The sequence below is a fragment of the Eschrichtius robustus genome, chromosome 2 (genome assembly GCF_028021215.1).
Source record: "Eschrichtius robustus isolate mEscRob2 chromosome 2, mEscRob2.pri, whole genome shotgun sequence".
NCBI lineage: Eukaryota > Metazoa > Chordata > Mammalia > Artiodactyla > Eschrichtiidae > Eschrichtius > Eschrichtius robustus.
In genome coordinates, this window is record NC_090825.1 from 45,418,489 (window position 1) to 45,444,803 (window position 26,315).

Genomic DNA, 26,315 nt, shown 5'->3' on the forward strand with positions numbered 1-26,315 from the left:
GTGGGGAGTCTGACATTCCAAGGCGCACAGAGCCTTCATAATTCCCTGGGCTTTCTGGACTCCTCACTGTCACTCTCCACCACGCCTGACGCAGGCTCCTGGCCTCTCCTTCCTTACTGCCTCTCTCTTAGGCTCCCTTCAACGAAGAGGTATTTCCATCCCCTCCTCATCAGAATCTGCCTGGCCAATATTACTTTTTCAGGGAACTCGGAACCCTATTAGCCAAAGTAATGAACACATCTCTGCTAAAATGTCTTAATGGTCTGCCCATCCCAGACAGTGCATTTGTCTGACAGCTGGAGACAGGTGAAGATAAAACCTTAGCTCAGAAAGCAGCACACTCTTGTTCTTTCAAGCACTACAATGGCATCAAACTACACTCTTCCTCCCCTGTCTCTGACAAGCCCTGATTTCTTTCCTGCCTTCCCGATTCCCTGCCTTTCTGTTTATAATTTACAATTTATATGCAAAGAATTTTCAGCATCTGACCATTACAAACTGAAAAATATTGTGTAATCTCATTCTTGGAACCCTAGTTACATGCATTTAAAACCTCAACTCATGTAGCCAGCGACATTTTAAATGAACAGGTATAAAATAGTGGCTTTGCACCAGTTCACATTTTCTTAAATGTGACAAGAGGATTTCTAACTCTGATCTCCATTCAAATTTAAGGTGCAAGATTCATCTTGTGCTAGTGATTTAGAAAAAGGACGATTCTTGCTAAATTCTTAGTAATATCAGGTAAGAGAGCGAAGATCAGAGTCTAGGAAGAAAGAGAGGAAGCAAAACAGGGAAATATGGCAGGAGTACAAGAGAGAGGGAATGGGGGAGGGAAGGCTGGTACAGTTAGACAGCAGAGGAGCAAACAGTAAAAGTTAAGAGAACCAAATGTAAAACTCTGGGTTTTGAATGAAGAATGAGGAATAATAAAGAATGGATTTAGCAAGAAATATAGTAACTCCAGTTGAGTCAGGGGAAACCCTGGGAGTTTTAGATACATGTGATAATTGGCATATGTGTGCTAAACAGGATCAACTCTGCATTCACACATAATGAAGTCTTTCATACCTCAGTTTAATCAGCTTCCATAATTACGGTTATAAATTATAACTAGAGATACTACTGCTGGAAGAAGAAATATGGCCATATTTGTTAAGCTGCCATTTATTATCATCTCTGAATTTCTTGTAGCTGTGGTTTTGTAGATGGTTTGAGGACTGGCGTTAACGACTGTGATTCCCCTATGAATTACTGAGAATGGCTAGGAAATCCTTGACACCCACTTTGAAAATCACTTCTGCATCATTCTTGTACCTTCCATTCTGGAAAAGACTAATCGCCAAGACACAGAAAAAAAGGAAAACTCAGAACTGAAATAGAGAACAGCTTTGAATGTTTGGATTAAGCAGGATCACTCATGATCCAGAGGGACCTCTTTTTTGGAGCCTAAATTAAATTGGGCATTTGGTTCCACAGGAGCTGGGTAATGTCTTTGCTTTGTAGTTTGAATCAAATTCAGTCTATAATATGTCCCTGATATGGGGATGTTAAACTTAGGCAAATCAGACCCTCCTTAAAACCAGATTGTTTCCTGTCACCGTGTAATCTGCAGGATCAGTCATAGTAGCAGTGACCGCAGAGCTCTGATATAAACTATGTCACATCATAGAGTTTTGAGATGCAAATGTTGGTCTTTACTAGCTCTGGTCTTGTACCATTGACCACTTTCTTAATTATGACTGACACTGTGTTTTTCTAGATTCCTGTTTATTTTGCATGTTTTCTGTCACCATTATATAAGTCAATAAATGAGGCTGTCAGTAATTCTTTAGATCAATTATTTCAAAGTGACAGGGGTGATGGGAGGTGGTAGAGGTAGCATTCACTCCAGGGGGTATTCAAGATAATACATTAGCAGTAAATATTAGAAAATGTATTTATGGCTTTAAAATTTAATTTATGCATGTGTTTCCATATACGTAATACATTGGTACAATAGTACAGTATATACTATGTTATACATGTTATACATGTTATTATATGTGTTTGTATGTGTGTAAAGACAAAACTATACATTATGAAGAAATTTGATTTTAATCCCAGGGCATTTAATTAATTATTCATGCACTCCATAAACAATTTTTAGTCTGTATTTTGTTCCCTGCACTATGCTAGGCACTGAGGATACAATTGTAAACAAAATAAATACAAGTCCTCCTTTCAAAGCTTACAGTCTACTTGGAATAGTAATCCTCAGGGTGATGAATATAAGCTTATAACAGAGGAGCTTGGCTTAGTCTAGGGGTGGGAGTTATCAAGAAAGCCTTCTGACTTCTTATTCTTTTATAGTTTTCCTTGGAAATTGGAATATATTTTATAATATCCTCTAATGAATTGTCCCATAAAGTATAGTTTCCACAATCAATTTATATTCCCTAGAAAAAGGGAAAGTGATTTTTTTTGTCATAAAACTTAATTTTATATGCTTTCTTTTCTCCATCGCCTACTGTAGAGGTGAAATCGTTATTATATGAGCTGCTGAGCTGGAAGAAGTATCATATCTAAGGTTAAGCATGGCCCAGAGGTACAGTCATTCCACTGGGAAATAACAGGAGAGATGCAGTTAATGATACATTGTGACTTGCATTTCCAAACCTCTGGTACTGGTATGCGCACACAGGCGTACACAGCCCCGCAGAGCTATATATGGAATAGTTAGGGGATTTTTTCCTTGATAAAGAAGAAAAGCAAAGAGAAAAGATGAGACAAGTTTGCTGAAACTTAGATGAACTTTTGAGTATTAAACATCTAAGTTAGATTAAAAAATAATTAAAATTTTAAATGAAAACAACTTTTAATAAAATACATGTCCTTCAAAAATCAGGTAACATTTTAGTTTAAAATTGCTCTAATAGGTCTGACGATGAGGCCGGGGATGGGAGCTGAGCATGGAGGCCTCATGATGGGCCACCCTGGTATGCATTATGCCCCAGTGGGAATGCATCCTATGGGTCAGAGAGTGAATATGCCTCCTGTACCTCATAGAATGATGCCCCAAATGATGCACCCAATGGGAGGACCACCAATGGGACAAATGCCTGGAATGATGTCTTCAGTAATGCCTGGATGATGATGTCTCATATGTGTCAGGCTTCCACGCAGCCTGCCTTACTGCCAGGAGTAAATAACATGGATGTAGCAGGAGGTACAACACCCGGCGCAAAATCAGTGTGGTCTGAACATAAATCACCTGATGGAAGGACCTACTATTGCAATACTGAAACAAAACAGTCTATTGGGGAGAAACTAGATGATCTTAAAAGTCCTGCTGAGCAACTTTCATCTAAATGCCCTGGAAGCAATACAAATCTGACTCTGGAAAGCCTTACTATCACAATTCTCAAACAAAAGAATCCCGCTGGGCCAAACCTAAAGAACTTGAAGATCTTGAAGGATCCGAGAATACCATTGTTGCTGAAGTCTTATTACAAAATCAAGCCTGCACGCAATGATCAAAGCTGAAGAAAGCAGTAAACAAGAGGAGTGCACCATAACATCAACAGCCCCAGTTCCTACAACAGAAATTCCAACCACAATGAGCACCATGGCCGCTGCTGCTGCAGCCAATGCTGGTGCTTCCACCTCTGCCTCCAGTACTGTCAGTGGAGCTGTCCCAGTTGTTCCTGAGCCTGAGGTTACTTCGATTGTTGCTACTGTTGTAGATAATGAAAATACAGTAACAGTTTCGACTGAAGAACAAGCACAACTTACTAGTACCCCTGCTGTTCAGGATCAAAGTGTTGAAGTGTCTAGTAATACGGGAGAAGAAACATCTAAGCAGGAAACTGTAGCTGATTTTACTCTGAAAAAGGAGGAGGAAGAAAGCCAACCGGCAAAAAAAACACCACACATATACTTGGAAAACAAAGGAGGAGGCAAAGCAAGCATTTAAAGAGTTATTGAAAGAAAAGCGGGTACCATCTAATGCTTCATAGGAGCAAACTACAAAAATGATCATTAATGATCCATGATACAGTGCTTTAGCAAAGTTGAGTGAAAAAAAAGCAGGCCTTTAATGCTTATAAAGTCCAGACAGAGAAAGAAGAAAAAGAAGAAGCAAGCTCCAAATACAAAGAGGCTAAGGAATCCTTTCAGCGTTTTCTTGAAAATCATGAGAAAATGACTTCCACAACTAGATACAAAAAAGCAGAGCAAACGTTTGGAGAGATGGAAGTCTGGAATGCAATATCAGAACGTGGTCATCTTGAAATCTCTGAAGATGTTTTATTCTTTCTTTCAAAAAAAGAAAAGGAGCAAGCAAAGCAGTTGCAAAAGAGAAATTGGGAAGCCTTCAGAAACATACTTGACAATGTAGCTAACGTGACATACTCTACTACTTGGTCTGAAGCCCAGCAGTATCTGATGGATGATCCAACTTTTGCAGAAGATAAAGAATTACAGAACATAGATAAAGAAGATGTGTTAATTTGCTTTGAAGAACACATTCGGGCTTTAGAAAAGGAAGAAGAAGAAGAAAAACAGAAGAGTTTGCTTCGGGAAAGGAGACGACAGCGTAAAAACAGAATCTTTTCAGATATTTTTAGATGAACTGCATGAACATGGACAACTGCATGCTATGTCATCTTGGATGGAATTGTATCCAATAATTAGTTCTGACATTAGATTCACTAATATGCTTGGTCAGCCAGGATCAACTGCACTTGACCTTTTCAAGTTTTATGTTGAGGATCTTAAAGCATGTTATCATGATGAGAAGAAGACAATAAAAGACATTCTAAAGAATAAAGGATTTGTAGTTGAAGTAAATACTACTTTTGAAGACTTTGTGGCAATAATCAGTTTGACTAAAAGAGCAACCACATTAGATGAAGGAAATATTAAGTTGGCTTTCAGTAGTTTACTAGAAAACGCAGGAGCCCGTGAACATGAAAGAGAAAAAGAGGAGGCTTGGAAGATGAAATGAAAAGAATCTGCATTTAAGAGTATGTTGAAACAAGCCACTCCTCCAATAGAATTGGATGCTCTCTGGGAAGATCATGAAGGTCAACATCATCATTCAAAGAATAAGAAACATTCTAAGAAATCTAAAAAAACATCACAGGAAACACTCCCGCTCTCGATCAGGGTCGGATTCAGATGATGACAACAGCCATTCAAAGAAAATAAGACAGCGATCAGAGTCTCGTTCTGCTTCAGAACATTCTTCTAGTGCTGAATCTGAGAGAAGTTATAAGAAAAAAAAAACATAGGAAGAAAAGCAAGAAGAGAAGACATAAATCTGACTCTCCAGAGTCAGATGCTGAACAGGAGAAGGATAAAAAAGAAAAAGACCGGTAAAGTGAAAAAGAACTAGACAAAGATCAGACTCAAAACACAAATCACCTAAGAAAAAGACTGCAAAGGATTCTGGTAATCGGGATACTTCTGGCAGTGAACTGAGTGAAGGGGAATTGGAAAAGCACAGAAGGATCCTTTTGGAGCAACTGGATGATGATCAATAAATTTTACCAAATATGTTTACAGTATGATTTAAAGTCTAATTCAGACCAGGGATTCTATTTTAAGTTCAATTGAAATAACACTGGGTTTTAATTATATCACAGAAAAAAAAGTGCATTTACGTATTGTTATTGTGGACTTTATAAAAGCAAAGGAAATTGAAAACAACTTTTGATTCTGTATCAAGAATCATATTTTCATACAGTCATAACTGTCTTTCTGTGACCCTTTCATAGGGCACTGCAGAATGGATTAAAGGTGGCAATTTACTGATAACTGCAGGTGTCTCTACTTTGTTCTAAAGTCTAAATCATGAGGTGATTTGATTTACTTTATAGAAGTTGGATTTTGAAGGTATAATGAAAGTTTTTTGATATCTAGTAGTACAAGAAAAGCACCAGCAATGGATAAAACTGCTTTTTTGTGCACTATCCAGCTGGTTAAAGCCAATATGATCTTTTACGGTGAACTCAGAAATAGGTGTTCTTAATGGAAACCTGGTAGACCCTTAACTATAGTGGTGCTATTGAGCACTACTATAATAAAACCACAATTATTTTTTATGTCTTCTTCTTGGATTGATCCCTTGATCATTATGTAGTGTCCTTCTTTGTCTCTTGTAATAGTCTTTGTTTTAAAGTCTATTTTGTCTGATATGAGAATTGCTACTCCAGCTTTCTTTTGATTTCCATTTGCATGGAATATCTTTTTCCATCCCCTCACTTTCAGTCTGTATATGTCCCTAGGTCTGAAGTGGGTCTGTTGTAGACAGCATATATATGGGTCTTGTTTTTGTATCCATTCAGCCAGTCTATGTCTCTTGGTTGGAGCATTTAATCCATTTACATTTAAGGTAATTATCGATATGTATGTTCCTATTACCATTTTCTTAATTGTTTTGGGTTTGTTATTGTAGGTCTTTTCCTTCTCTTGTGTTTCTTGCCTAGAGAAGTTCCTTTAGCATTTGTTGTAGAGCTGGTTTGGTGGTGCTGAATTCTCTTACCTTTTGCTTGTCTGTAAAGCTTTTAATTTCTCCGTCAAATCTGAATGAGATCCTTGCTGGGTAGAGTAATCTTGGTTGTAGGTTTTTCCCTTTCATCACTTTAAATATGTCTTGCCACTCCCTTCTGGCTTGCAGAGTCTCTGCTGAAAGATTAGCTGTTAACTTTACAGGGATTCCCTTGTATGTTATTTGTTGTTTTTCCCTTGCTGCTTTTAGTATTTTTTCTTTGTATTTAATTTTCGATAGTTTGATTAATATGTGTCTTGGCATGTTTCTCTAAATACATTTTAAAAAGGCTATTGTGAGGGCATTATTTTGAAGTGATGTTTAAAAAGTTAACATCAAATCAAATTGTAAATTAGCTTAAATATGTTGCCTAAAGGACCTACTAAAGAATGTGCCACCAAACCTTAAGTGATGGTTGCAATATCCTTGTCTAAAACAAATCAATGTTGACTTAAACGATTTTTTTAACAGTTGTCTTTTTTTTTTTTTTTTTTACAATCCGATCTTTCTCTTGCTTTTTTTTTTTTAAAATAAATTTATTTATTTATTTTTGGCTGTGTTGGGTCTTCGTTTCTGTGCGAGGGCTTTCTCTAGTTGCGGCGAGTGGGGGCCACTCTTCATCGCGGTGCACGGGTCTCTCACTATCGCGGCCTCTCTTGTTGCGGAGCACAGGCTCGAGACGCGCAGGCTCAGTAGTTGTGGCTCATGGGCCCAGTTGCTCCACGGCATGTGGGATCTTCCCAGACCAGGGCTTGAACCCATGTCCCCTGCATTGGCAGGTGGATTCTCAACCGCTGCACCACCAGGGAAGCCACTCTCTTGCTTTTTTTCATTGAGGAAGTCTTTTACCTTCCTTACTCACTGAGAAGTACTGACTTCGTGGTACACATTCTAAAGCATTTCTGATTTGAATTTTTTTGTACATTTTTATCAATTATTAAATCTCTTCTAGTGGAAAAAAATGCTCTAATAAAAGGGTTATTAAGCATTATCCTATGCCTAAAATATGGTTCCTTATATTTCTTTATATCAGTCATAAACAGATAAATTGAGTCATAAATATCTTAAATGATTATTTTATTTGCATGGTAAACCAGAGGATGAATTGAGAATGAAATATAATAAATGATGAATAAATAATGAACTTTTTTTGAACACCAATTCACATAGTTTCTCTCTTACGTGTATGTGAATTATATCCTCTTTTAAAAAATATGGAGTAGACCAAATGGAAAATAGATAGCTAGTGCGAAGCAGCCACATAGCACAGGGAGATCAGCTTGGTGCTTTGCGACCACCTAGAGGGGTGGGATAGGGAGGGTGGGAGGGAGACGCAAGAGGGAGGAGATATGGGGTATATGTATATGTGTAGCTGGTTCACTTTGTCATAAAGCAGAAACTAACACACCACTGTAAAGCAATTATACTCCAATAAAAATGTTAAAAAAATATATGGAGTAGTAGTTTTTGTTTATTTTCCTTTTGCAGTATTCTTTTGGCTTTTTCCTGTGTTTATTATTCCATACAAATTTAATTTTGCTTAAAATAGCTTTATTATTTTTATAATTATTATAAAAGTTTATTATAAACAGTTGAAACAATGCAAATATAGTCAAAGAATATAAAAATTATCAAAAATCTTATCCCATGGCTATGCGAATATAATAATTATTATTTTGTAGCATATTCTTCTAGACCTTTCTCTATACATTTATAGATGTGTAGAAATAGGTAAACAGTCTTATATAAATGGCATCCTGTTACAGATTACTCTTTAATCTGCCATCATAGTCATTAATATTTCATATGTATAAAACCTATTTCATATATAAAAGGTTTCTAATTTTTTGTCATGTATTGCTATTTTTTCCAATATCTCTTTTAGTATTTAATTTTCCACAAATAATTAATATGTTTAGAAAGTACTAAACTTCTGTGTTTCCTTTCGGTAATTTTGTCTTTGCTTTTTACATTTAAATCTTTGATTCATATAAAAGCTATTCTGGGAAAGGATAGAGGGATCCAGGTTTTTTTTCATTAATCATTTCTCCCCTATTGTTTTGGAATGCCATCTTTGCTTTTCCATTATATATTTGACTAGATTTCTATACAAAGCTTCCATTGATCTGTTTAATCCTGTCCCAGTACATTGGTTTTAATTACTCTGGCTTTATAATATGTTTTTAAATATGGAAGGATACTTTCTTGCTCTATACTCTTTATTGTTCGAAATTTTCCTTTATTACTCTTCCAGATATACTTTAGAAAAATTCTGATAACTTGTAAAATAAAATACTATTGGGGTTTTATTTTGGTCACATTGAATTTATGGACTGATTTAGGGAAAATTGATAGTTTCACAATATTGAGTTTTACGGCAAAGAAAAAACGTTGTCTCTTCATTTATTCAGTTTTTACATTGCACTCTTCAGTAGTGTTACATAATATTCCCTATACAATATCTTCACACTTCTCTTCAAATTTATTCCTAGATATTTCAAGAATTTTATTGTTAGAGTCAGTTGGAACTTTAGTTTTCACTTGTAAATTTCTGTTTCTTTAGAAAAGGTGTCAATTTTTATTGGTTTATAAGGGTCTTTTTTGTTTTTTCAAAACAACTCTTTATTGAAGTATAGTTGATTTACAATGTTGTGTTAGTTTAAGGTGTACAGCAAAGTGATTCAGTCAGACATATATATATATATATTCTTTTTCAGATTCTTTTACATTATAGGTTATACAAGTTACTGAATATAGTTCCCTGTTCCATGCAGTAGGTCCTTGTTTTTTTATCTATTTTATAAATAATAGCATGTATCTGTTAATCCCAAACTCCTAATTTATCCCTTCCCTTGTCTTTCCCCTTTGGTAATCATAAGTTTGTTTTTTATGTCTGTGAGTCTATTTCTGTTTTGTAAATAAGTCCATTTGTATCATTTTTTTAGATTCCATATATAAGCGATATCATATGATATTTGTCTTTCTCTGACTTACTTCACTTAGTATCATAATCTCTTCTAAGGATCTTCTCTTTTTTTGCCGTTATTATTTAAAATTGATATGGGTGAGCTTTTATTGTAAATCTGGAAGAAAAATTGCAGATCATTACTTATGCATTGTAAGTGTTTTTAATATATTTATAAAACAAGTATACATAACTAACAAAAGTATGGAAAATATAAGTTTCTCTAAAAAGTATCAATAAATTAAGTTTTAAATATACATAAAATTATGAAACACCAAGATGAAAGAGTAATATTATATGTATTCATAATTTTACTGATGTAAGGAGGAATATTGAGTTTGGGAAATATTTCCTGTTAACAAATCAACACCTCCCAAGAAGAATAATCTTCAGCAGCCTGAAGGAATGAAGGGAAAATGAAAGGCAATGATCTGGGGAGGTGGTGTGAGACTACATTGTGAAAGATGGTTAGAAGTTTGGAATCTGAAGGTAGAACAACAGGTCTTGGTGAGTGGTTAAAGAGAGAATGAGAGTGAGAAAGGAAAACTGCAAGACTTCTGCTTGGGGACCCTGGTGGGTGACCGTGTCATGGGATGAGATAAATAGTACAGGAGATAACTGAGTTTTGTGTGGGTCACGTTGACTTGGTGGTTGGTGATGAGGTGGTGATAAGACATTTACTTGGTGAGGACCATTGGAACACTTGATAGAGAAGGGAACTGGTGACAGATTTAGACATCATTCGCCTTTAGGTGGTAGTTGAAGTCACGGAAAGATAAACTATATCCTAATTGAAAGAAAAATTATGACAGAGTTTTGTGCATATTAAGTCCCATAGTCTTCAGTTTACACGTAATCTATTTAGGGTGCCTGTTATTCATACAATGACAGCAGCCTGAAGAATAGATGAAGCATTTTAGATGAAATGGCCTGGAAATGAAACCCCAAACTATAAAAATTCATATTTTCTGACTTTCTAAGTTAATGTTTTCTGCATTTGCTTCTCCCTCTTTTTTTGCCCTGATTTCTTCTGCTTGCTCTTTTTGTTAGACGAACTGGCTTAGTCTAAGCATTTGATTTTAAAGCTTAGAGCAATTTAAGGTTTCCAAAGCATTCTTAGATCCACTGTTGGACCATAGTATGTCATGTAGGCAATAAAGGATTGCTTGGAGAGTGCAATTTACCTGAAGGAAATCGTTTTTAACAACAGATAATAAAAGGGTTTTCATGGTCAAGGATTTATGGGTTCTTTCCGGGGAACACAGCAAGTTGGAATATATTTTAAACTGAGAAATAAGAAGAGTTTCCAAAAGAGTTTAATTTTACCCTAAGAGATTCAAATCCAACTTTTCAAATCAGTTTTATGACAGAGTATATATGTCTGATTATGCTGTTCATAGTTATAATTTAACTGTTTTAAGTCATAGGAACAGTTTCTACTACAGAGAGTATTTACATAATTAATTACAGTTACTATTCAAAATTTCAAATGAAATCTTCAGCCTTAGATGAGCAAATATTTTAGGAAATCCTCATTGTGATGAAAAACCATTAAAAGGCAAACTGCATAAAGCAAGCAATAGTGAAATCCCTTCATGTCATGTTACTTCTCTCTCTTTCTAGTGTCTTTCAAAATTGCATTTGAAAAAAATCTTTGAATTAAATGTTTTTCCACGAATGTGTAAATTTGTTTCGTAGTAATGATTGAGAAGCATTTGTTCATTTATCCTTTCATTCCACAAATACTTATTGTCTACTGTGTCCCAGGTGCTGTGCCAGGGGTGGGGATATGAAACACAAAATCCTCAGAGAGCTGATGTTCTTGTGGGTGAGACAAACAATACTAAGTAATCAAATATGTAAGTATAGGAATATACACATTAATTTCAGGTAGTGATAAGCAAATTATACATATATGCACATACAATGTGTATAATATATAATTTATAACTATATATAATATATACAATATAAACATATACATAATTTCTTTAAAGGTAGATATTATATGTGTAATAAACCTAGTTTGTGTAAAACCCATGGGGGAAAAAGTTGTTTTAAGCAAGGGAGAGGCCACTAGAATGAAAGTTAGTTAACTCTGTTTCAAAGTGATAGTTCCAGAATTAGTGACAGAGGGGGACACTGAGAATCACTGCACACTTAAAAATAGAGAGAAAGAAACAGAAAGCTTGGGAAGAAAAAGAACTGCTTTGTGTGTGTCTATTATGTTGCAGGTATAGTAATGGACAATTTACTTATGTCAGCTTATTTAATCCTCCCAACAAAACTCGATGAAATAGCATATCTCCATCTTAACATAGGACAAACTAAAACCTGAGAGGCCAAGTGACTTCCCCGAGGTCTACCTAGTAAATAAGTGTGAATTTGAGATTTAAACTCCAGCTTGCTTCTGTATTTACCACAGTGAGCACTAGAGGAAAGGAGTGTAGTTTAGGAATGAGAACCTTACTTTTAAAAATAAGTAGAATATTATTTAGCAGCCTACTAAAAATTCTTCCATGGTTAATGCATATATTAACATCACCCTGTTGGTTGCATCACATATCTCTTGCTGCCTAACAAACCATGTTAAAGCTTAGTGGCTTAAAATAACAAAAATTTATTTAGCCTACTATTCTCTGGGTCAACAGTTTGACTGGGTGGCTCTTCTGAGCGTTGAGTTTTGATCATATTTTCTCGCATCTGTGGTCAGCAGCAGAGAGGCTTTACTTCTGAGAGTTGACAGGCTGTTTGCTGGGCAGTGGGACAATGGGGCTGTTGGGCCACATGTATCTTATCATCCAGCTGGCTAGCTTGGGTTTGTTTACATGTTACCTTGACAGTTTCAAGAGAGGGAAGAAGCATACAGACCTCTTGAGACCTAAACTCAGAACTCGCATATCATTACTTCAGTCATATCTATTGGCCAAAGCAAGTCAGAAGATCAGCCCAGATTCAAAGGAGAGGGAAAATAACTGCCATATTGTGATGGGAGAAGTTGCAAAGTTATAAAAGGGTCATGCAGACAGGTAGGTTTGAAGAACTGTGGCTATTTTGCAATCTACCACATTAGGCAAAAATGTGAGTTAATCGCATGGAAAAATAATTCTCGATATTGCTTTTTGAAGTCCATACACATGTATGTATTTTTATGAATGCATACATACACATACATGTATTACATAAGTATTTCCCTATAAGGTATTTTATTTCAAATGAATAAGTATAATGAATTGAAATTATGTCTCTTCTTTTGGAAGGGGTAATGTCTTCACTACATATAATATTTTCTTTGGTCCCTTTTGAGAATTTATGCCTGTCCCATAGTAAACTCTCAACAAATATTGGGTGAATAATCCTTTCCAGGCTTTATGTAATCTTTTTCTTCCTTTAGTCCCAGAGAGTAAGAAGCAATCATCTTTTCTTATATCACTCATGTTTGCCAGTGAGGTAGATGACAGGACTTTTTTCCTAGATAACACATAGTTTACCCCTCCAGAGTCTGTGGTGGGCAGGACCATTTAGTTATACCATGGGTGCTCATAATGGAGAACAATTAGTCTACTATTTACTCTGGCAGAACCAAGCCTCATTTCCCCAGCTGGCTTTTTTATAGGAAAAAAAAAATTAGATTTTCAAAGAAATTATAAAATATTGCCAATATTAGATTTTCAAAGAAATAATAAAGTAATTCTTGCCAATATTAGATTTTCAAAGAAATAATAAAATTAATTCTTTTTCAAGCAGCTAGATATTGGTTCTAATTCACTGGCCACTGATTTCATGATGATCACCTCTTTCCTTAAGTTCTTAATACGGTAATTACCTTGGGATGCAAAAACCAAAAAGGAAACAAACAAACAAAATAATATTGTCTCTATCTCTGCAAGGTAGACAAGTGTGAAACATATTATAAGGTTCCCTTAAACCCGTAAGATTTTAGTAGTCCATTATAGAAATTCTAATTGTTATGCCTTGCCTGGGATTTGAAAAGTAAGAGACAATATAGTCCCTGAGACTGACTCTTACTAAGGGTATACTTATCCCTCTACCCATCCGTCTGCTACCCCACCCCAGCCTATACAGAAACAACAATAAAATAAGGAAGTAAATGGTTCTTCAAAGATATCTGCCTGTGTTTTCCTGGAGTTGGGTCTGTGAATACCAACCCCATTTCATCACACAAATCAGATATGGGAAAGAGACTACATTAGCCAGGGAAATTAATAACACTATAGACCAACCCTAATATCATAGTGACAATGTAGTACAGTTTTTTTTCTCGTGGATATTCATTTCTTACATTATGGTCTGAATCAAGTTGGGTAGCTCTTCTGTGTAGCCCTCCTTGAAGCACAAAGCCTAGGCTTCTTCCATCTTTTAAGTCTACCATCTTGGATTCCTTTATGTTTAACTCTAAGGAAAGGAGAGACTGCATGGAGAAAACACACACACTCTTACCTGCCATGGATAGGGCTCACTTCCCTCACATTCCACTGGTAAAACTGAATCATAGGACCCAGCTAGAATGGATGATTGGGGTTGGGAGAGTAAAGAGGAATACCAACAACCTCTGACTCAGGGAGGTATTCAGAGAAAATTGATTAACATGCACTATCAAAATTAAAACATTATAATGTTCATGTCCCCCTAAAATTCATCTCTTATTTCAACGTCCCATTAAAGCCTTAATTTTGTGAATATCTCATTTCTCTCATGAAATAAACAATAAGGTTTTCGTTAGCATGTGAAAGAACAGAAGCTAAAGCATACCTTAAAGGACAGTCATGTCTCACGGGTTTTTCATTCGAATTTTGCTACCTGCAGCAAATATCATTCTATTCAGAGAAATAAACAAGTTCAATAACTATAAATGAATGCATCCGAATATCATTTGGAATCATGTGTCCATCTTACTTTTTTTTCCTGCCATGTTATTTCTAATACACATACCCATGTTAATTAGACATGTACTTTCCATCCGTAGCAAAACAGTTTGTATCAACTCCAAAGAATTATTAATTTCTTGGGACCAAACACTGGCTACTTAAAAACATTTTTGTGCACACTTTTTTTTGTATTTACCATTGTATGCTTGACTAAGCCACTCTAATAATTCAAGTGTTAAAGACCCATGTGAGCAAGTGGGGCTGCAGCTGACTGATTGGATAAACCCTAGATGAGACAGATCTAAGTTTTTTTTTTAAGGGATGTAATACGTTTTATTTGGATATATTCAGTATAATTTTTTTATTGAAGTGTAGTTGATTTACAATGTTGTGTTAGTTTCAGGTGTACAGCAAAGTGAATCAGTATACGTATATAAATATATTTCTTTTCAGCTTCTTTTCCATTATGGTTTATCATAGGATATTGAATATAGTTCCCTATATATAGTAGTGTGTAGAGACAGATCTGACTTTGATCAAACACATGAGAGCTGTCTTTTGGTTGGTGACCTGACTACACCTAGTGGGTGGCAATGCTTGAGCAGCCAGGGGCAGTGCCAAAAAAGAGGTCTTTCAGAAGATTAAAGGGACGCTAGTTAAATCCATTAACCCTATTCTTGAAAGTTGCTAATTGCCAGAACTATAGGCCCTGTATCATTCCTCCTGCCCACCCCCCAGCTTCCTGTGAATGAATGTTCATATTATAATATCATGAATGCACCACAGAGGAAGAGATGGACAAAAGTGTAAGAGAACAAAATGGGGTGAACAGTGGTAAAAGCAAAAAGAAGCTAGAGTATCAATCATTTTCTAGTGTGAGCAGGAAGAGGTTTGGCAGAGGTGACTGATCAGGGAGGAAATATCGAATCTCCTGCTGCTCTTCCTCTTCCATATCCCAAATCCCCACTTGATGGAATCAGGTCAGGAATGATGAGATTTTTGTTAGGAGAAGGAAACGTCTCTTGTGCTTAGTCTTTTATATCTAGAAAGCCCCTGGAGGGGGCGGCCTGTAGTTTCATTTTCTCTTTCACTGGGTTGGGAGGGAAAGGATATTGTGCCCTTTTCTTGGAAGTCATTTGACTCTGGAAGGGGCAGAATGGAACCTAGGGCAGAGAAGGCAGAGCTGCCTATAACCAATTTGCTCAAGGCCAAAGGAGACGGGGAGGAAAGAGGCAGAAATTCAGGGGAGTGTCTTTGTTCAATAATAAAAGTTATGATTGCAGAGTTTTCTTTGTGCTGGTTTCTCTCATAGAACATGTTGAATTAGGCTTGTGGCTGCTTCAGAATTATCCACTTCTCCTTTGATAGGAGGAGAGAATGAAGGAAAAAAAATAATGATATAAATTACATTTATATCCATACGGATAAAATTATTGAGCACCAAGCCAGGTACCTTGATATTAATTCTCATAACAAACCCCTCAGAAAGGTACAAACAATTCCTCAGCTGAGGAAACAGAAGTTAAATAATTGGTCCATTTGCCATACAGCTCGTAAAAAGAGCTGGGATTCAATTCCAATAAACTAGATGAATCTCAAAAACATTATGCAGAGCAAACAAAGCCAGATACAAAAGGGAACATATTGTATGGATCCATTTGTATGAAATCCTAGAACAGATAAAAACTAAGCTATAGTGATAGAAATCAGATGAGGGGTGACCTGGGTGAGGGGTGGGAGTGTCCTGACTTCAAAGGGGCATGAGAGAACTTTTTTGGGATGATGAAGATGCTCTGTTTCTTTCTTTCTCCTTCTTCTTTTTCTTTTTCTTTCTTTTTTTTCTTTCTTTTTTTTTTTTTTTTTGAAGATGCTCTATTTCTTGATCGTGGCCATGGTTAAACAAGCATATGTTTGTCAAAACTCATTGAACTCTACGCAAAAATGGATTTATTTTAATGTATGTAAATTTTAACTCAATAAAATTGATTTTTTTTTTAAAAAAGAGGAAATGATCCTACCAATAAAGCACACTTTCCTCAAGGAGACACTGCCACAAGGAAGGAATCTGTATATGTCTACATAAGGGAAGATGGGATAGAGAATATAAGTGCAGAATCACTGGCTCTTAAAGAAGGAGCTGTTTGTTTCTTTCATCCAAATCATCCAAATAGTACTTCTGCATTTTTCTAGTCAACAACTGAATGTTTCACTGTATTTAATTAACAGACACTTACTAAAGTTATGTCTAAACATGCAGAGCACACAGAGTACAGCATCCATTCTTTTGCTTAATTATTTTTCTTCTTCAAATTAAAACAAAAGCACATTTTGGGGTATTAAAATATTTAGATGATTACTTTCATTTGTACTTATACCTGTAGACATTGTTATGTACAGATAAACATTGTTGACTAATGCTTAGCTTGACCGCAGTAGGATATGTGGGTTATAAAATTAATGTTAATTCAGATCAAAAGGATAGTATTAGTAGACCCACCTTGGCACAGATATTCTGCCTTGTAAACACATTTTACTAAGAGGTTTGAATAAAATTTCATTGTTATTTGTTGAAAAATTAATTTTTTCAAAGAGATTAGTTATCTTTCTCCTAAGAACCTCGAGTTTTAAATATTAAAATGTAACTCAATTTACTAAGGTGAAATAGAAAGGGAAAGATTAACCCAGATGTAACTATTAGCTAAAATTAAATGTTACTTGGGCAGAAGATCTGACCAGACATGTCGTCAAAGAAGGTGACAAAGAAGGTGTTCAAATGGCTAACAAGAATATGAAAAGATGCTTAACATCATTAATCATTAAGGTAGTCCAAACTAAAACCACGATGGGATACCACTACACACCTATTAGAATACTAAAGTAAAAAATAAAAATAAAAAAATAAAAACAACAGCAAGAAGCTGACAATGCCAAATGCTGGTAAGGTTGCTGAGCAACTGAACCTCTCCTGCTGTGATGGTGGGATGTGAAATGGAACAGCCCCTCTGGAAAACAGTGTAACAGTTTCTTGTAAAACTAAACATGTGGCCCAGCAATAGCATTCCTGAGCATTTATCCCAAAGGAACAAAAACTTATGTTCACACAGAAAACTGTACATGAATGTTCATAGCAGCATTATTCTTAATAGCCCCAAACTGAAAACAACCCAGATGTCCTTCAGTGGGTAATGGCTAAACAAACTGTAGTTCATCCATACAAGGGACACTACTCAGCAATTAAAAGCAATGAACCACTGATACACACACCAACCTGGATGAACCTCCAGGGATATGCTGATTGAAAAAATCAATCCCCAGAAGTCATATACTGTAGGATTCCATTTATATAACATCCTTGAAATAACAAAATTATAGAAATGGAGAACAGATTGGTGGTTGCTAGGGGCAGGGAGAGAGGAGGGGGTGGGAAGCAGACATGGCTGTAAAAGGGCAATAGGAGGCATCCTTGTGGTGCTGGAAATGTTCTGAACTTGACTGTATCAGTGTCAATATCCTGGTTGTGGTGTTGTGCTATAGTTTTTGTTAGGTGTTATCATTGGGGGACACTGGGTAAAGAGTATACAGGATCTCTTCATATTGTTTCTTACAACTGTCTGTGAATCTATAATTATTTCAAAATGAAAATTTAATTTTTAAAAAGCACATTAAATCATATAACCCTCCTTTTCAAAATCATTCATTAGCTTCCCATCACACTCAAAACCCAAAAATGCCTCAAAATTACCTCACAGGATTTGCAGGATCTGGCCCCTGGCATCTCCTTCCAGCTCATTTCTTACCATTATTCCTCTAGCTGACTTTGCACCCCACACTTGACTTCTTTCCATTTCTCAAATACTCCAAGGCCCTTCACATCTCAGGCTCTTTGCACTCCAGCCCTGAAATGCTCCTCTTCCAGATTTTAGAATGACTTACTCTCTCCCTTAGTGCAATTGCTCACAGGTCATGTCCTTAATCTCACTTGCTCACTTAATGCCATTTGGCAAAATATCCCCTCCTGCAAGAGGACTTCTCTGACCACTGTATCTAAAAGGACACAAAACCCATTCCCATATCAGTCTCTGTTCTCTGATGCTGCTTAATTTCCCTTTTGGGTGTTCTTACCTGACACTACAATATCTTTTTTATTTTTCACTTTTTTTGCTGGTAAAATATACATAACCTAAAGTTTACCATTATAGTATCATTTTTATTTATTTACCATGATAAATAGTAATTAAGTTCCATGAGGGTAGAGCCCACATTTTCCCTACTCACTATTAAATCCCCTGGACCTAGAACAAATATTTGTTAAGTAAACAGTTATTAAATTAATGAATAATTGAGTGAACAAAAGCAATTTGGGAAAGTATACATACCTCTATGAGAGTATTTGTGGGTAAAACTTAACACAAAATCATGATATACTATTTAGTCCTGCCAGGCTGGTAATGCATATTGCTGTTATGGGTTGGGGATGGGGATTAGTACATCACGAGTGAGAGAAGAGAGAAATAATACCTGATGGGCATTACTGTTTTACAGAAGATATGGGAATATGATCTATGGAAAAATTTTTGTGTACAAACTTGTTAGCAACGCCTTTCAGTTGCAATAGTTTTTCTAGTTATTTCTTTTTTTTTTTTTAAACATCTTTATTGGAGTATAATTGGTTTACAATGGTGTGTTAGTTTCTGCTTTATAACAAAGTGAATCAGCTATACATATACATATGTCCCCATATCTCTTCCCTCTTGCATCTCCCTCCCTCCACCCTCCCTATCCCACCCCTCTAGGTGGTCACAAAGCACCGAGCTGATCTCCCTGTGCTATGCAGTTGCTTCCCACTAGCTATCTATTTTACCTTTGGTAGTGTATATATGTCTATGCCACTGTCTCACCCTCTCACATCCTGTCCCTCCCCCTCCCCATATCCTCAAGTCCATTCTCTAGTAGGTCTGTGTCTTTATTCCCGTCTTGCCACTAGGTTCTTCATGACCTTTATTTTCCCTTAGATTCCATATGTATGTGTTAGCATACTGTATTTGTTTTTCTCTTTCTGACTTACTTCACTCTGTATGACAGACTCTAACTCCATCCACCTCACTACAAATACCTCCATTTCATTTCTTTTTATGGCTGAGTAATATTCCATCGTATATATGTGCCACATCTTCTTTATCCATTCATCCGATGATGGACACTTAGGTTGCTTCCATGTCCTAGCTATTGTAAATAGAGCTGCAATGAACATTTTGGTACATGACTCTTTTTGAATTATGGTTTTCTCAGGGTACATGCCCAGTAGTGGGATTGCTGGGTCGTATGGTAGTTCTATTTGTAGTTTTTTAAGGAACCTCTATACTGTTCTCCATAGTGGCTGTATCAATTTACATTCCCACCAACAGTGCAAGAGTGCTCCCTTTTCTCCACACCCTCTCCAGCGTCTATTGTTTCTAGATTTTTTGATGATGGCCATTCTGACCGGTGTGAGATGATACCTCATTGTAGTTTTGATTTGCATTTCTCTAATGATTAATGATGTTGAGCATTCTTTCATGTGTCTGTTGGCAATCTGTATATCTTCTTTGGAGAAATGTCTATTTAGGTCTTCTGCCCATTTTTGGATTGGGTTGTTTGTTTTTTTGTTATTGAGCTGCATGAGCTGCTTGTAAATCTTGGAGATTAATCCTTTGTCAGTTGCTTCATTTGCAAATATTTTCTCCCATTCTGATGGTTGTCTTTTGGTCTTGTTTATGGTTTCCTTTGCTGTGCAAAAGCTTTTAAGTTTCATTAGGTCCCATTTGTTTACTTGTGTTTTTATTTCCATTTCTCTAGGAGCTGGGTCAAAAAGGATCTTGCTGTGATGTATGTCATAGAGTGCTCTGCCTATGTTTTCCTCTAAGAGTTTGATAGTGTCTGGCCTTACACTTAGGTCTTTAATCCATTTTGAGTTTATTTTTGTGTATGGTGTCAGGGAGTGTTCTAATTTCATACTTTTACATGTATCTGTCCAATTTTCCCAGCACCATTTATTGAAGAGGCTGTCTTTTCTCCACTGTATATGCTTGCCTCCTTTATCAAAGATAAGGTGACCATATGTGCGTGGGTTTATCTCTGGGCTTTCTATCCTGTTCCCTTGACCTATATTTCTGTTTTTGTGCCAGTACCAAACTGTCTTGATTACTGTAGCTTTGTAGTATAGTCTGAAGTCAGGGAACCTGATTCCTCCAGCTCCATTTTTCATTCTCAATATTGCTTTGGCTATTCGGGGTCTTTTGTGTTTCCATACAAATTGTGAAATTTTTTGTTCTAGCTCTGTGAAAAATGCCAGTGGTAGTTTGATAGGGATTGCACTGAATCTGTAGATTGCTTTGGGTAGTAGAGTCATTTTCACAATGTTGATTCTTCCAATGCAAGAACATGGTATATCTCTCCATCTGTTTGTATCATCTTTAATTTCTTTCATCAGTGTCTTAGAGTTTTTTGCATACAGGTCTTTTGTCTCCTTAGGTAGGTTTATTCCTAGATATTTTATTCTTTTTGTTGCAATGGTAAACGGGAGTGTTTTCTTAATTTCACTTTCAGATTTTTCGTCATTAGTGTAAAGAAATGCAAGAGATTTCTGTGCATTAATTTTGTATCCTGCTGCTTTACCAAATTCATTGATTAGCTCTAGTAGTTTTCTGGTAGCATCTTTAGGATTCTCTATGTATAGTATCATGTCATCTGCAAACAGTGACAGCTTTACTTCTTCTTTTCCGATTTGGATTCCTTTTATTCCTTTTTCTTCTCTGATTGCTGTGGCTAACACTTCCAAAACTATGTTGAATAATAGTGGTGAGAGTGGGCAACCTTGTCTTGTTCCTGATCTTAGTGGAAATGGTTTCAGTTTTTCACCATTGAGGACAATGTTGGCTGTGGGTTTGTCATATATGGCCTTTATTATGTTGAGGAAAGTTCCCTCTATGCCTACTTTCTGCAGGGCTTTTATCATAAATGGGTGTTGAATTTTGTCGAAAGCTTTCTCTGCATCTATTGAGATGATCATATGGTTTTTCTCCTTCAATATGTTAATATGATGTATCACGTTGATTGATTTCCATATATTGAAGAATCCTTGCATTCCTGGAATAAACCCCACTTGATCATGGTGTATGATCCTTTTAATGTGCTGTTGGATTCTGTTTGCTAGTATTTTGTTGAGGATTTTTGCATCTATGTTCATCAGTGATACTGGCCTGTAGTTTTCTTTCTTTGTGACATCTTTGCCTGGTTTTGGTATCAGGGTGATGGTGGCCTCGTAGAATGAGTTTGAGAGTGTTCCTCCCTCTGCAATATTTTGGAAGAGTTTGAGAAGGATAGGTGTTAGCTCTTCTCTAAATGTTTGATAGAATTCGCCTGTGAAGCCATCTGGTCCTGGGCTTTTGTTTTTTGGAAGATTTTTAATCACAGTTTCAATTTCAGTGCTTGTGATTGGTCTGTTCATATTTTCTATTTCTTCCTGGTTCAGTCTCGGCAGTTTGTGCATTTCTAAGAATCTGTCCATTTCTTCCAGGTTGTCCATTTTATTGGCATAGAGTTGCTTGTCGTAATCTCTCATGATCGTTTGTATTTCTGCAGTGTCAGTGGTTACTTCTCCTTTTTCATTTCTAATTCTATTGATTTGAGTCTTCTCCCTTTTTCTCTTGATGAGTCTGGCTAATGGTTTATCAATTTTGTTTATCTTCTCAAAGAACCAGCTTTTAGTTTCATTGATTTTTGCTATTGTTTCCTTCATTTCTTTTTCATTTATTTCTGACCTGATCTTTATAATTTCTTTCCTTCTGCTGGCTTTGGGGTTTTTTTGTTCTTCTTTCTCTAATTGCTTCAGGTGCAAGGTTAGGTTGTTTATTCGAGATGTTTCCTGTTTCTTGAGGTAGGCTTGTATTGCTATAAACTTCCCTCTTAGCACTGCTTTTGCTGCATCCCATAGGTTTTGGGTCGTCGTGTCTCCATTGTCATTTGTTTCTAGGTATTTTTTGATTTCCCCTTTGATTTCTTCAGTGATCACTTCGTTATTAAGTAGTATATTGTGTAGCCTCCATGTGTTTGTATTTTTTACAGATCTTTTCCTGTAATTGATACATAGTCTCATAGCGTTGTGGTCGGAAAAGATACTTCATACGATTTCAATTTTCTTAAATTTACCAAGGCTTGATTTGTGACCCAAGATATGATCTATCCTGGAGAATGTTCCATGGGCACTTGAGAAAAATGTGTATTCTGTTGTTTTTGGTTGGAATGTCCTATAAATATCAATTAAGTCCATCTTGTTTAATGTATCATTTAAAGCTTGTGTTTCCTTATTTATTTTCATTTTGGATGATCTGTCCATTGGTGAAAGTGGGGTGTTAAAGTCCCCTACTATGATTGTGTTGCTGTCGATTTCCCCTTTTATGGCTGTTAATATTTGCTTTATGTATTGAGGTGCTCCTATGTTGGGTGCATGAATATTTACAATTGTTACACCTTCCTCTTGGATCGATCCCTTGATCATTATATAGTGTCCTTCTTTGTCTCTTGTAATAGTCTTTATTTTAAAGTCTATTTTGTCTGATATGAGAATTGCTACTCCAGCTTTCTTTTGATTTCCATTTGCATGGAATATCTTTTTCCATCCCCTCACTTTCAGTCTGTATGTGTCTCTAGGTCTGAAGTGGGTCTCTTGTAGACAGCATATATATGGGTCTTGTTTTTGTATCCATTCAGCCAGTCTGTGTCTTTTGGTGGGAACATTTAATCCATTTACATTTAAGGTAATTATCGATGTGTTTGTTCCTATTCCCATTTTCTTAAATGTTTTGGGTTTGTTATTGTAGGTGTTTTCCTTCTCTTGTGTTTCTTGCCTAGAGAAGTTCCTTTAGCATTTGTTGTAAAGCTGGTTTGGTGGTGCTGAACTCTCTCAGCTTTTGCTTGTCTGTAAAGTTTTTAATTTCTCCATCAAATCTGAATGAAATCCTTGCTGGGTAGAGTAATCTTGGTTGTCGGTTTTTCTCCTTCATCACTTTAAGTATATCCTGCCACTCCCTTCTGGCTTGCAGAGTTTCTGCTGAAAGATCAGCTGTTAACCTTATGGGGATTCCCTTGTGTGTTATTTGTTGTTTTTCCCTTGCTGCTTTTAATATGTTTTCTTTATATTTAATTTTTGATAGTTTGATTAATTTGTGTCTTGGCATGTTTCTCCTTGGATTTATCCTGTATGGGACTCTCTGTGCTTCCAGGACTTGATTAACTATTTCCTTTCCCATATTAGGGAAGTTTGCAACTATAATCTCTTCAAATATTTTCTCAGTCCCTTTCTTTTTCTCTTCTTCTGGGACCCCTATAATTCGAATGTTGGTGCGTTTAATGTTGTCCCAGAGGTCTCTGAGACTGTCCTCAGTTCTTTTCATTCTTTTTTCTTTATTCTGCTCTGCAGTAGTTATTTCCACCATTTTATCTTCCAGGTCACTTATCCGTTCTTCTGCCTCAGTTATTCTGCTATTGATCCCATCTAGAATATTTTTAATTTCATTTATTGTGTTTTTCATCATTGCTTGGTTCCTCTTTAGTTCTTCTACATCCTTGTTAAATGTTTCTTGCATTTTGTCTATTCTATTTCCAAGATTTTGGATCATCCTTACTATCATGATTCTGAATTCTTTTTCAGGTAGACTACCTATTTCCTCTTCATTTGTTATGTCTGGTGTGTTTTGACCCTGCTCCTTCATCTGCTGTGTGTTTTTCTGTCATCTCATTTTGCTTATCTTACTGTGTTTGGGGTCTCCTTTTCACAGGCTGCAGGTTCGTAGTTCCCGTTGTTTTTGGTATCTGTCCCCAGTGGCTAAGGTTGGTTCAGTGGGTTGTGTAGGCTTCCTGGTGGAGGGAACTAGTGCCTGTGTTCTGGTGGATGAGGTTGGATCTTGTCTTTCTGGTGGGCACGTCCACGTCTGGTGGTGTGTTTTGGGGTGTCTGTGGCCTTATTATGATTTTAGGCAGCCTCTCTGCTAATGGATGGGGCTGTGTTCCTGTCTTGCTAGTTGTTTGGCATAGGGCGTCCAGCACTGTAGCTTGCTGGTCATTGAGTGAAGCTGGGTCTTGATGTTGAGATGGAGATCTCTGATGAGAGATTTTCGCTGTTTGGTATTACGTGGAGCTGGGAGGTCTCTTGAAGGACCAGTGTCCTGAAGTTGGCTCTCCCACCTCAGAGGCACAGCCCTGATGCCTGGCTGGGGCATCAAGAGCCTTTCATCCACACGGCCAAATACATGGGGAGTTTCTTGCCTTTTGGGAGGTCTGACGTCTTCTGCCAGCGTTCAGTGGGTGTTCTGTAGGAGCAGTTCCCCGTGTAGATGTATTTCTAATGTATCTCAGTCGGTCTTCTGAGCTGCGAGGGCCCCGGAGAGGGCACTAGGCACGCGGGTCCAACCCTTCTTAGGCCTCCCGGGCGGCAGGTGGAGTTCCCGGAAGCCCTGGGACGTCTTGGCCTAGTTATTTCTTTTAAGCTTTCCTCTTGAGGAATTAGCTGCTATGGACCTCTCTTTATTAGAAGACACCAAAGCTTGGGCCCTGCCTGCAAACAAAATAGTCTTTATGATTGGCAATGTATAGTACCAGTGAGTTCACATTGAAGCAGTATAATAATTGGTCAATTAAATGCTCTTCAATCTATGGGCACTCATTTCATTGTTGTTATTTGATTAATTCCTTAATGGACCCTCACTGTGGAAAAATCATCTTCTCTATGCAAGTCCTGGGACTGCTTCTCCTTGAATTATTCAAACTCTGTATTATTCATTTTATATCTTCCTGGTATCGTCAGAGTGGCTTGCATTGTATAGGCTTTCCAGAAATGTATTTTAGAATAGAGAAATGAGGGCTTCCCTGGTGGTGCAGTGGTTAAGAATCTGCCTGCCAATGCAGGGGACACGGGTTCGAGCCCTGGTCCGGGTAGATCCCACATGCTGTGGAGCAACTAAGCCTGTGCACCACAACTACTGAGTCTGTGCTTTAGAGCCCGCGAGCCACAACTACTGAGCCTGCGTGCCGCAACTACTGAAGCCTGTGCGCCTAGAGCCCGTGCTCCACAATAAGAGAAGCCACCGCAGTGAGAAGCCCGTGCACTGCAACGAAGAGTAGGCCCCGCTCGCCGCAACTAGAGAAAGCCTGTGCATATCAACAAAAACCCAATGCAGCCAAAAATAAATAAATAAATAAATAAAAAAATTTATATAAAAAAAAGAATAGAGAAATGAATAAACAAAGGACATTTGATTCCATTTCACATGTTTAGGAATAGGAAACTTTCATAAGCTTATTTCCTCTGAAACCCCATAAAGTCATGAAATGCTAGCCTTCTAGACATTCTTTTTTTTTTTTTTTTTTTTATTTATGGCTGTATTGGGTCTTCGTTTCTGTGCGAGGGCTTTCTCTAGTTGCGGTGAGCGGGGGCCACTCTTCATCGCGGTGCGCGGGCCTCTCACTATCGTGACCTCTCTTGTTGCGGAGCACAGGCTCCAGGCGCGCAGGCTCAGTAGTTGTGGTTCACGGGCCCAGTTGCTCCACGGCATGTGGGATCTTCCCAGACCAGGGCTCAAACCCGTATCCCCTGCATTGGCAGGCAGATTCTCAACCACTGCGCCACCAGGGAAGCCCTAGACATTCTTAAGTGAAAGAGTTAATGAGAAATCTGCACGCCTTCTGAGGACCATGGAGGCGAACACCCCTCACTAAATTCTTGAGTGACACAAAAAATCCTTTTTATTGCCTGCACTGCAAACTCCTCTGGGTTTGCTGCCATAGATTTTTATGAGGCGACGAAGGGCTGTACTCTATTTTAATTCAGTGCTTCTGGCAGTTTCCAACACAGGTGTGAGAGGGTGAATCGCTAAGTAGGCAGCTATGTTTATTC

At 37.1% G+C, this 26,315-nt stretch overlaps 1 protein-coding gene and 1 pseudogene across 1 annotated transcript in view; both read left to right on the forward strand.

Moving 5' to 3' along the window:
- RAB3C (RAB3C, member RAS oncogene family) overlaps positions 1-26,315 on the forward strand; it is a 277,486-nt gene that overhangs the window by 40,913 nt on the left and 210,258 nt on the right. The window lies entirely within an intron of this gene.
- Positions 2,927-5,525, forward strand: LOC137756584 (pre-mRNA-processing factor 40 homolog A pseudogene; annotated as a pseudogene).